We start from the raw sequence: 12,363 nt of genomic DNA on the forward strand, positions 1-12,363 counted from the left end.
TCCTCTTGATTTACAGCGTGTCCCTCACTCGGACAAGAAAAGATTAGCAAAAGTAGGCTTTGCCAACATTTGAGGTGTCACATTGTTGTGGTAGTGTAGCTTCTGGACTGTGTGTGCGCATGTGCATGTGTGTGGTGCATGTGCGCGTGAATAAGTGAGGGAAAAGTCTTCAGAGAGAGAGTCTGTATTTGGCTACCATCACCATCTCAGCTCTGGTCATGTTTTTTTTTTTTTTAAATTTAACTTTTTGACGACTCAGCCCTCTTAGATCACTGCTCGTGCCCTGTGGAACCGTTAAGAACTCAGTTGAACTCCAACCCAAGACATGAATGGTTCTTTGTTAGTCCGAGTGGTCCCCCACACTTCATCTATTACGCATACAAGCCATCTGTCACCAATAAATAAATTACTTAACAAGAGGACACAAAGACTATATGGACTTCATTAAGGATGTTTTAAAAAAAAAAAATTAAATGGTCCGTAACGGTATTCCAGAAATCAAACTGGTTCATATTCTAGCTGGAAACGACCCACAAGCTGAGTAGGAATGTACTTTTTTATGTTTGTTTAGTTCATAACCTCCTTTAGTATGCTTGCTTAGTAGGGGATTATACAAACATGATATTGATACATTTAACATTTCCTAGAATGCAGAACTAAGGCACAACAATTGCTCTATAGAAAAGTACTGTACTTTTATTAAATAAAGGTTCAAAACATGTTCTGGTCCGAAAACGTGTCAGCATGAAACGTAATTTGGTACCCTGGACCTTTTTCATATTCACTTCTGTCGTGTCCAGCCCCATGTCGCAAGGATCTGTACACAAGTCTTGGAAGCTGAAAATGTCCCAGTTCCTCCATGGCCTGCATACTCAACAGTCATGTCACCCATTGAGCATGTTTGGGATGCTCTGGCAACGTGTATGACAGTGTTTTCCAGTTCCCCCCAATATCCAGGGACAACCTACCACTTGTTGCTCATAGACGTTTACATTTCACAATAACAGCACAAAAACAGAAATTGAACTGACTTGTTGGAAAGGTGGCATCCTATGACGGTGCCACATTGAAAGTCACTCAGCTCTTCAGTAGGCCATTCTACTGCCAATATTTGTCTATAGAGATTGCATGGCTTTGTGCTTGATTTTATATACCTGTCAGCAACGGGTGTAGCTGAATGTTGGTATGGGTGTATGGTTGCATCATCGCCTGACCATAAGGCGCTACAGAGGGTAGTGCGTACTGCCCAGTACATCACTGGGGCCAAGCTTCCTAACATCCAGGACCTATATACTAGGCAGTGTCAGAAGAAGGCCCTAAAAATGTCCAAAGACTCCAGCCACCCTAGTCATGGACTGTTCTCTCTGCTACCACAAGGGCAAGTGGTACCGGAGCGCCAAGTCTAGGTCCAAAAGACTTCTGAACAGCTTCTACCTCCAAGCCATTAGACTGCCGAAGACAGCAAATCAAATGCCCCCCCCTAACCTGCACATTGACTTGGTCCCGGTATCATCTGTATATAGCCTCGTTATTGTTATGTAAATGTCTTGTGTTACTTTTTTTAAACTTTAGTTTATTTATTAAATATTTATTAACTCTATTTCTTGAGCTGCATTGTTGGTTAAGCGCTCGTAAGTAAGCATTTCACGGTGAGGTCTACACCTGTTGTATTCAGCGCATGTGACAAATAACATTTGATTTGAAGCGGTGTCCACATAAATTTGTATATATAGTTTATCTGTGACGAAAAGATGCATGTCTGTATTCCCAGTCGTGAAATCCATAGATTAGGGCCAAATGAATTTATTTCAAATTGACTCATTTCCTTATATGAACTGTAACTCAGTAAAATCTTAGAAATTGTTGCATGTTGTGTTTATATTTTTGTTCAGTGTAGTTGACTAAAATGGCCTAAAATGTTTTCATCATTTTGACAATAACTAGACTAAGTGATTATTCAAATTACAAAAATGTGACTTAATCATATTCAAGACTAGACTAAATCTAAAACAGAGTGCCAAAATTAACACTGCAGCATTGTAGCCCCATTCACTTTGTCCAGGGGAGTGTGTTGCTGTTTGTAGTGGTTAAGGATCTTTCCCAGACAGACCGACGGTGTGCTGAGTTCAGCCCGTAACATGACGCCCTGAAAGTAATCCCCCTTGCCCTGTCGCCAGAACACAGAGATGGGGAAGCACACAGTGACCATGACTACGTGCTGGAGCACAATGAGGAACTTGCGTCGCAGGCCAGGGCCGCACCCAGGCGTTTGGCGCCGCTGTCTGCTTTGTGATCCTTGACCCGTTGCTTGTACCAGTAGCTCATGACCATAGCATAGATTTCATACACAAAGTAGGGCATGGCAAAGAGGATGTAGGTGCTGGTCAGCCAATACTGATCCTTGATGATGTCTTCACAGGAGGAGGCAGTGATGTAACCAGTTGAGGAGGCCATGATCGCCTGAACGGAGAACACCAACCCGGTTGACACTGACCGCATCCCCTTTGCTCCACCTTAGTGCAGGGATGTATTTGAGGCATTTCTTGGAGAGCATGAACAGGCCTGGGAAGAAGACAGACCCGGCAGCCAGGGTGGTCAGGTCGGGTCAGCGCCTATTGAAACTCATGTCCCGGGGAAAGCAATTAGCAAAGTCCCAGGAGTGCCTGCTTGGATGATGTATGTTATTTTTGTCTCTCTCTCTGTCTCTTCACTTCCAACAGTGACCTAGTATCTATGTGTTAACTATCTAAGTGTTAACAGAGTGGGCAGTGCCATTGTCTGTCCTCTATAGTTTACGACAGCCCTCTTTTGACCTGCCTCTGCTTCACCGCTGACTTTATGATAGGCGGGAGCAAATTGTTAGGTTCTGCACCAGAGTCCATCTCTGAAGTTGAAGAGACACAGATGCTACTCTCCTCAGTGGCCTGTATTTGCATGTTTGTGCTTGCTGACTGCTAGCACTGGCACCTGACTCCTTTGTGTCGGCTGTTTTCAATGTTTGCTGAGAACTTTTGGGGTTAGCATTGTATTCAGAGGCAATATTGGGAGGGCATGTTTTCCGTATACTGCTTGTTCCGTGCATACGACTGGAATTGGTGGTTTGTTGAAAACTGCTGTTGTTTGTTTGCAGTCCTTCTTGGCACACCACATGGCCTAAAAATAAACAAAAAACACACGGGGGATTCTACAGAAGTTTTGCAAATTGCAAGTTACACATTTATAAAAACAGTTTCAAATGGTTTCAAATTTAGATTTTTTTTTTTTACATCATTATATCTGTAATTCAGCACAAGGCAATAACAAACATATTGTTAACTGAATATTGTACAATGTACAAGTACATAGTACAACTCAATGTTTATACACATTTCTATTGAGAGGTGGCTGTCCCAAACCCTCCAAAACTTCATGATTGAAAATAAAGCAATTCGTGATTTTTGTGATTTTTAACACTATTATTTCAATAGAACATCTAGAGTTGGTATATTATTACATTGGAAGAAACTGATCTAATTAGTGATTTTATTTACTTTTAAACATCTTTCTCAAAAAAATGCTGTCCCACCTTTTGATGTCGATACCAAAACACACACATTAAAAGACTGTAGAATGAATGTGCCTTAAGCCACACCCCTACAAATATCACCAGGTGATGGGATTGCACCCCTCTCCAGCATGGTGAGTAGTCTGCAAACATTTTGGAGGAAATGAGTGAGCAAGTTGGTAAAATAACCCCAAAAAATTTAAGAAGCTTCAATACGAAAATCTAATGTGTCAAGAAATATGTAAAGTAAAGTTTTGGGACTAAAACTGGAATGTATATCTGACCAAATGAAAGATAGCCAGCCATATGTTAGCTATGGGGATTCTTTAGTCCACATTCAGGCGCAACCTCTTTAACCCGGGTAGTGAAACCAGACAGCTGTCCTGTCATGGCAGCAGCCCCATCCGTGCGTACACCAACACAGAATGACCAATCCAATTTTCCTGACATGTAATCATCCAAAGTCTTGAATAGTCCTGCGGCCGTTGTGTTTGTCGGCAGGGAAGCGCACACAACATATCCGCATGCACATCATCCTGAAATATATATCGCACATAAACCAGCAGTATTGCCTTGTTGTCAACATCGGTAGATTTGTCAACCTGGATTGCATACCACCGCGACTCGTTAAGCCTCTCTAACAATTGTGCCTCAACGTCCTCCGCTATTTCATCAATTCGCCTAGTGACGGTGGTAGCCGAAAGAGGAACCTGTGCTATCTTTTTAGCGGCAGCCTCTCCTAAGAGTTCACGGCAAATGTCCTTAGCAGCAGGTAGAATCATCTCCTTGCCAATAGTGAAAGGCTTCTTGGCCTTAGCAATACGGCTAGCCACTAACTATGACACACTCAGTGCAGCCACATTTGTTGATGCAGTGGCTTTCAAGACTTGCGTCTGTCCTTGTTCACGTTTTCTTTTGCTCAAAGAATTCAACAGGTTTGTCTTTAAGTGCACGGTGATTGGATTTGATATGCTGAAGCAGTTTTGAAGGCTTCATTGCCTCTAATGTTGGGGTTCGTTCCTTGTTCCTTGTCAATCATTGGCTCGTTGGTGAAATTTGCATTCAGACTATCTTTAATTAAATAATTTAAAAACCTTTATTAATGCAATTGCAGACAGAAGTTGACAACAGGAACATACCATGCATGTTTCCGAGTAAGTTCTGCACCCCACCCAAGGACGCAGCTGATTTTATACATGTGATCACTCCCTAGCGGTATGATCACCTACGTCAATGTATCAAGATGTCAAAACCAGACAGTAGTTACTTCTCTTTATCTAGTTTCGGTCTGACTCAGACCTAGCCTGCAAGCACACTCTCGCAACAGCCAGGGCTTAACCGGAGTCGCCTCTTCACTGTTGACGTTGAGACTGCAGTTTTGCGGGTACTATTTAATGAAGCTGCCATTTGAGGACTTGTGAGGCGTCGGTTTCTCAAGTAGACACGCTAATGTACTTGTACTCTTGCTCAGTTGTGCACCGGGGCCTCCCACTCCTCTTTCTATTCTGGTTAGGGCCAGTTTGCGCTGTTCTGTGACGGGGTGGTACACCGCGTTGTAGGAGATCTTCAGTTTCTTGGCAATTTCTCGCATGGAATAGCCTTCATTTCTCAGAACAAGAATAGACTGACGAGTTTCATTAGAAAGTCCTTTGTTTTTGGCCATTTTGAGCCTGTAATCGAACCCACAAATGCTGATGCTCCCGATACTCAACTCGTCTAAGAAGCCCAGTTTATTGCTACTTTAATCAGAACAACAGTTTTCAGCTGTGTTAACATAATTGCAAAAGGGTTTTCTAATCAATTAGTTTTTTAAAATGATCAACTTGGATTAGCTAACAACTTGCCATTGGAACATAGTGGTTGCTGATATTGGGCCTCTACGCCTATGTAGATATTCCCCAAAAAATCTGCTGTTTCCTGCTACAATAGTCATTTACAAAAGTAACAATGTCTACACTGTATTTTTGACCAATTTGATGTTATTTTAATGGACAAAAATGAGCTTTTCTTTCAAAAACAAGGACATTTCTAAGTGACCCCAAACTTTTGAATGGTAGTGTATGTTTTTAATATACTATCCAGATGAGAAGGTGTCTGATCACGGAACATCCATCAAATTCTAGAAAAATACCACTGTTCACTTAAACAGCTGTAGCTCATTCACAGTAAAAGGTTCTGATTACAGATTTAATTCTGATTACAGATTTTAAATCTGTAAAAAATAAGGAAGACTCGATATGCTGTACGTCTTCCTTAGGAAGTTGTGCAATTGCAGTTTGGATAAGAAGTGTTGATTTTCATATAACATACCCATTTTCACAGAGGTTTTTTCTTGACTGATATTAATTTGATTGATGTGGTGCAATTGTATGTCATATCACGTGAAAGGCTGTTTCTCAACATTCAAAATATGTATCATGTTTTCATATGTGGTTTGACACCAGCAAATTATGTTCATTACTGCATTCAGAGGTCATGGTCTCAGTAAATTCAGGACTTCCAAAACTCTCCTGTCAGTGATGCAACAATGTTGATTTACAGTTATCTGGTGTTCTAAAGCCTAGTGTTTCCAGTCACCTTTAAGTTTAAACATCACCCAATTCAAATTATTTGACATAGTGTCACGTGATAGAATGCTACATTGTAGCTGGTCCCATCACATAACCTGGCACATGTTAGCCCTATGCTAACATCACTAGGTGGCAGTGATTATTTCCTATAACAACTTCTTCATCAAAGATGTTACACTTTTTTTCCACAAACCAATGGATTTCTTAAAATAAGTCATATCGGCCACCAGAGGGATTTAATAAACCTCAACTCAAGGTTTACTTTTGTTCCACTTGGTCTGTCACAGGTACCAATAGGTTGCGTGATGCATCCTTGACTAGGCTACTAACGTTAGACAAAATTCAAAATGTTTTCACATTTGACGAAAGCTCACATCCATGTGCTTTTACGGAAAAAGATCAAGTACATCTATACAAAGTTTTTCATGCAGAGTGAAAAAATTAAAACAAGTCCAAGGGCCTTTGTCAAATAGCTGTAATTTACCATGATTGACACCGCTGCCAGGTGATGTACAGTGCTAAGGCGCTTGACCTTGAATCTCCGGGGTACAGGAACTATGGGTTCCCCTCAAGTCAAGATTGTTTAAGGAAAAAACTGCTGTGTGTATATATACAGTGCCTTGCGAAAGTATTCAGCCCCCTTGAACTTTGCGACCTTTTGCCACATTTCAGGCTTCAAACATAAAGATATAAAACTGTATTTTTTTGTGAAGAATCAACAACAAGTGGGACACAATCATGAAGTGGAACGACATTTATTGGATATTTCAAACTTCTTTAACAAATCAAAAACGGAACAATTGGGCGTGCAAAATTATTCAGCCCCTTTACTTTCAGTGCAGCAAACTCTCTCCAGAAGTTCAGTGAGGATCTCTGAATGATCCAATGTTGACCTAAATGACTAATGATGATAAATACAATCCACCTGTGTGTAATCAAGTCTCCGTATAAATGCACCTGCACTGTGATAGTCTCAGAGGTCCGTTAAAAGCGCAGAGAGCATCATGAAGAACAAGGAACACACCAGGCAGGTCCGAGATACTGTTGTGAAGAAGTTTAAAGCCGGATTTGGATACAAAAAGATTTCCCAAGCGTTAAACATCCCAAGGAGCACTGTGCAAGTGATAATATTGAAATGGAAGGAGTATCAGACACTGCAAATCTACCAAGACCTGGCCGTCCCTCTAAACTTTCAGCTCATACAAGGAGAAGACTGATCAGAGATGCAGCCAAGAGGCCCATGATCACTCTGGATGAACTGCAGAGATCTACAGCTGAGGTGGGAGACTCTGTCCATAGGACAACAATCAGTCGTATATTGCACAAATCTGGCCTTTATGGAAGAGTGGCAAGAAGAAAGCCATTTCTTAAAGATATCCATAAAAAGTGTTGTTTAAAGTTTGCCACAAGCCACCTGGGGGAGACACCAAACATGTGGAAGAAGGTGCTCTGGTCAGATGAAACCAAAATTGAACTTTTTGGCAACAATGCAAAACGTTATGTTTGGCGTAAAAGCAACACAGCTCATCACCCTGAACACACCATCCCCACTGTCAAACATGGTGGTGGCAGCATCATGGTTTGGGCCTGCTTTTCTTCAGCAGGGACAGGGAAGAGGGTTAAAATTGATGGGAAGATGGATGGAGCCAAATACAGGACCATTCTGGAAAAATGGAGTCTGATGGAGTCTGCAAAAGACCTGAGACTGGGACGGAGATTTGTCTTCCAACAAGACAATGATCCAAAACATAAAGCAAAATCTGCAATGGAATGGTTCAAAAATAAACATATCCAGGTGTTAGAATGGCCAAGTCAAAGTCCAGACCTGAATCCAATCGAGAATCTGTGGAAAGAACTGAAAACTGCTGTTCACAAATGCTCTCCATCCAACCTCACTGAGCTCGAGCTGTTTTGCAAGGAGGAATGGGAAAAAATGTCAGTCTCTCGATGTGCAAAACTGATAGAGACATACCCCAAGCGACTTACAGCTGTAATCGCAGCAAAAGGTGGCGCTACAAAGTATTAACTTAAGGGGGCTGAATAATTTTGCACGCCCAATTTTTCAGTTTTTGATTTGTTAAAAAAGTTTGAAATATCCAATAAATGTCGTTCCACTTCATGATTGTGTCCCACTTGTTGTTGATTCTTCACAAAAAAATGCAGTTTTATATCTTTATGTTTGAAGCCTGAAATGTGGCAAAAGGTCGCAAAGTTCAAGGGGGCCGAATACTTTCGCAAGGCACTGTAGGTCTATAACAGTTTGGGTCTAGGGTGTCTCCCCTTTGAAGAGGGGGATGACCACGGCAGCTTTCCAATCTTTGGAGATCTCAGATGATGCGAAAGAGAGTTTGAACAGGCTAGTAATAGGGGTTGCAACATTTTTGGAAGATAATTTTAGAAAGAGAGGATCCAGATTGTCTAGCCCAGCTGATTTTGCAGCTCTTTCAGAACATCAGCTGTCTGGATTTGGGTGAAGGAGAAGCGGGGGAAAATGAATTACATTTTCATACTGATTCCCTGTGAGAATGGAACCCACAACCCTGGCTTTGCAAGCGCCATACTCTACCATTTGAGCCATACTCTACCATTTGAGCCATACTCTAGTTGTATTTTTTTTAAAGTAAAACATTAGTCAACTCAGTGGCAGTTTCCTTTCTGAGATTTGAAGGTTGCGGGTTTCGTCAAACCACAGACTTGAAAAATGCTTGGCACTCAGCATAGAGAGACTAGCATCCTGTCCAGGGGGAGATGTTCACACAACAGAAACTGGTTCCTGCCCTATGAGCTACTCTGGCAAGGCTACATACTGTAACTTTTGTCGTTGGGAAAGGGGGATACCTAGTCAGTTGTACAACTGAATGCATTCAACTGAAATGTGTCTTCCGCATTTAACCCAACCCCTCTGAATCAGAGAGGTGTGGGGGGCTGCCATAATCGACATCCATGTCTTCGGCGCCCGGGGAACAGTGGGTTAACTGCCTTGCTCAAGGGCAGAATGACAGAGTTTTACCTTGTCAGCTCAGGGATTCGATCCAGCAACCTTTCGGTTACTGGCCCAACGCTCTAACCACCAGGCTACCTGTCGCCGTCCTTTCTGTTTTATTGTAGTATTTATTGTTTGTGTTTTTTTGTGTTATATGCGTTTGTTTCTTATTGCAAACCATTAAATGTCGTTCCACTTCATGATTGTGTCCCAGTTGTTGTTGATTCTTCACAAAAAAAATACAGTTTTATATCTTTATGTTTGAAGCCTGAAATGTGGCAAAAGGTCGCAAAGTTCAAGGGGGCCGAATACTTTCGCAAGGCACTGTATGTATGTATATATATATATATATATATATTTACATCTTTTATTCGCTTATCTTTTTATATATATTTTTTTTTTCTAAAAATCTCAACTTCAAAACACTCTCCTGCAACCCGCCTCACCAATTAAAAAAAATAAAAAAAGTATTATTCACCTCAAATCTGAAATCCACAATAGAAGCTAGCCAGAAGCTAGCCAGTTTACTGGCTAAAGTTAGTATTCAGATAACCACGGTTGATGGTCATCAGCTATCCTTTAGCTCGAAAAGTTAGCCAGTTTTGTACAACGCGACTCAGACCAGAGCATACCGGACCTATTTTCTCTCCATATTCCCGGATTTCTACCGCAAGCTCTGTACATTTACACTGCTATCCGAGTGACTATTGCTTACGTCGGTCCCGGAGCAAACATCAATTATTCCGGAGCTAGCCAGCTGAAGAGTTCCATCAGCCACTCCTGGGCTACAATCGCCTATCCGGATCCGTTTTACTGCCGATGCGGAGCCCCACCGGGCCTTCACGACTGGTTTACCGACGTTATTTGCCCGAGGGAGTTATCCAACTGGCTCCTCCGTCGCGACGTTACCTGAACGCCCATCTGCGGCCCACTAATCGTTAGCTGTCTTATCGGCTGCTATCTGAATAGGTCTATCGGACTATTTTCTTGGGTCACTATAACTATATCTATTTTGCCATTTGGATTGGTCCCCTCTACCACACGGAACCCCACTCATCTACTGACGAAAACGCACAAGGTGGCTAAAAACAGACCTCCATCCTCTGCCCGCTTGCTACCGATGGCCCGGCTAGCTGTCTGAATCGCCGTGACCCCAACCAACCTCACTACTCACTGGACCCTTATGATCACTCGACTAAGCATGCCTCTCCTTAATGGCAATATGCCTCTCCTTAATGTCAATATGCCTTGTCCATTGCTGTTCTGGTTAGTGTTTATTGGCTTATTTCACTGTAGAGCCTCTAGCCCTGCTTATTATACCTTATCCAACCTCTCAGTTCCACCACCCACACATGCGATGACATCACCTGGTTTCAATGATGTTTCTAGAGACAATATCTCTCTCATCATCACTCAATGCCTAGGTTTACCTTCACTGTATTCACATCCTACCATACCTTTGTCTGTACATTATACCTTGAAGCTATTTTATCGCCCCCAGAAACCTCCTTTTACTCTCTGTTCCGGACGTCCTAGGCGACCAATTCTGATAGCTTTTAGCCGTACCCTTACCCTACTCCTCCTCTGTTCCTCTGGTGATGCAGAGGTGAATCCAGGCCCTGCAATAACTAGCTCCACTCCTATTCCCCAGGCGCTGTCTTTTGATGACTTCTGTAACCGTAATAGCCTTGGTTTCATGCATGTTAAGCCTCCTCGCTAAGTTTGTTTTATTCACTGCTTTAGCACACTCTTCCAACCCGGATGTCCTAGCCGTGTCTGAATCCTGGCTTAGGAAGACCACCAAAAACTCTGAAATCTCCATCCATAACTACAACATTTTCAGACAAGATAGAACGTCCAAAGGGGGCGGAGTTGCAATCTACTGCAGAGATAGCCTGCAGAGTTCTGTCCTACTATCCAGGTCTGTACCTAAAGAATTTGAACTTCTACTTTTAAAAATCCAACTCTCTTAAAAACAAGTCTCTCACCGTTACCGACTACTATAGACCACCCTCTGCCCCCAGCTGTGCTCTGGACACCATATGTGAACTGATTGCCCCCCATCTATCTTCAGAGCTCGTGCTGCTAGGTGACCTAAACTGGAACATGCTTAACACCCCAGCCATCCTACAATCAAGGCTTGATGCCCTCAGTCTCACACAAATGATCAATGAAGCTACCAGGTACCACCCCAAAGTCGTAAACACGGCACCCTCATAGATATCATCCTAACCAACTTGCCCTCTAAATACACCTCTGCTGTTTTCAACCAAGATCTCAGCGATCACTGCCTCATTGCCTGCATCTGTAATGGGTCAGTGGTCAAGCGACCTCCACTCATCACTGTCAACCGGTCCCTGAAACACTTCAGCGAGCAGGCCTTTCTAATCGACCTGGCCGGGGTATCCTGGAAGGATATTGACCTCATCCAGTCTGTAGAGGATGCGTGGTTATTTAAAAAAAAAAAGGCTTCCTCACCATCTTAAATAAGCATGCCCCATTCAAGAAATGTAGAACAAGGAACAGATATAGCCCTTGGTTCTCTCCAGACCTGACTGCCCTTAACCAACACAAAAACATCCTATGGCGTTCTGCATTAGCATCGAACAGCCCCTGTGATATGCAACTTTTCCGGGAAGTTATAAACCAGTATACACAGGCAGTTCTGGGACACTGTAAAGTCCATGGAGAATAATAACACCTCCTCCCAGCTGCCCACTGCACTGAGGATAGGAAACTCTGTCACCACAGATAAATCCACTATAATTGAGAATTTCAATAAGCATTTTTCTACGGCTTGCCATGCTTTCCATCTGGCTACCCCTACCCCGGTCTACTGTACTGTACCCCTCACAGCAACTCGCCCAAGCCTTCCCCATTTCTCCTTCTCCCAAATCCAGTCAGCTGATGTTCTGAAAGAGAGGCAAAATCTGGATCCTTACAAATCAGCCGGGCTAGACACTCTGGACCCTTTCTTTCTAAAATTATCTGCCGAAATTGTTGCAACCCCTAATACTAGCCTGTTCAACCTCTTTCGTGTTGTCTGAGATTCCCAAAGATTGGAAAGCAGCTGCGGTCATCCCCCTCTTCAAAGGGGGGATACTCTTGACGCAAACTGCTACCGACCTATATCTATCCTACCCTGCCATTCTAAGGTCTTCGAAAGCCAAATCAACAAACAGATTACCGACCACTTCGAATCCCATCCGCACCTTCTCCGCTATGCAATCTGGTTTCAGAGCTGGTCATGGGTGCACCTCAGCCAC

At 42.7% G+C, this 12,363-nt stretch overlaps 1 pseudogene; it reads right to left on the reverse strand.

Moving 5' to 3' along the window:
- Positions 1-2,023: 2,023 nt before the first annotated feature.
- On the reverse strand, positions 2,024-5,135 carry LOC139367334 (ceramide synthase pseudogene; annotated as a pseudogene).
- Between the last annotated feature and the right edge of the window lie 7,228 nt (positions 5,136-12,363).

The sequence above is a fragment of the Oncorhynchus clarkii genome, chromosome 16, assembly GCF_045791955.1.
Source record: "Oncorhynchus clarkii lewisi isolate Uvic-CL-2024 chromosome 16, UVic_Ocla_1.0, whole genome shotgun sequence".
NCBI lineage: Eukaryota > Metazoa > Chordata > Actinopteri > Salmoniformes > Salmonidae > Oncorhynchus > Oncorhynchus clarkii.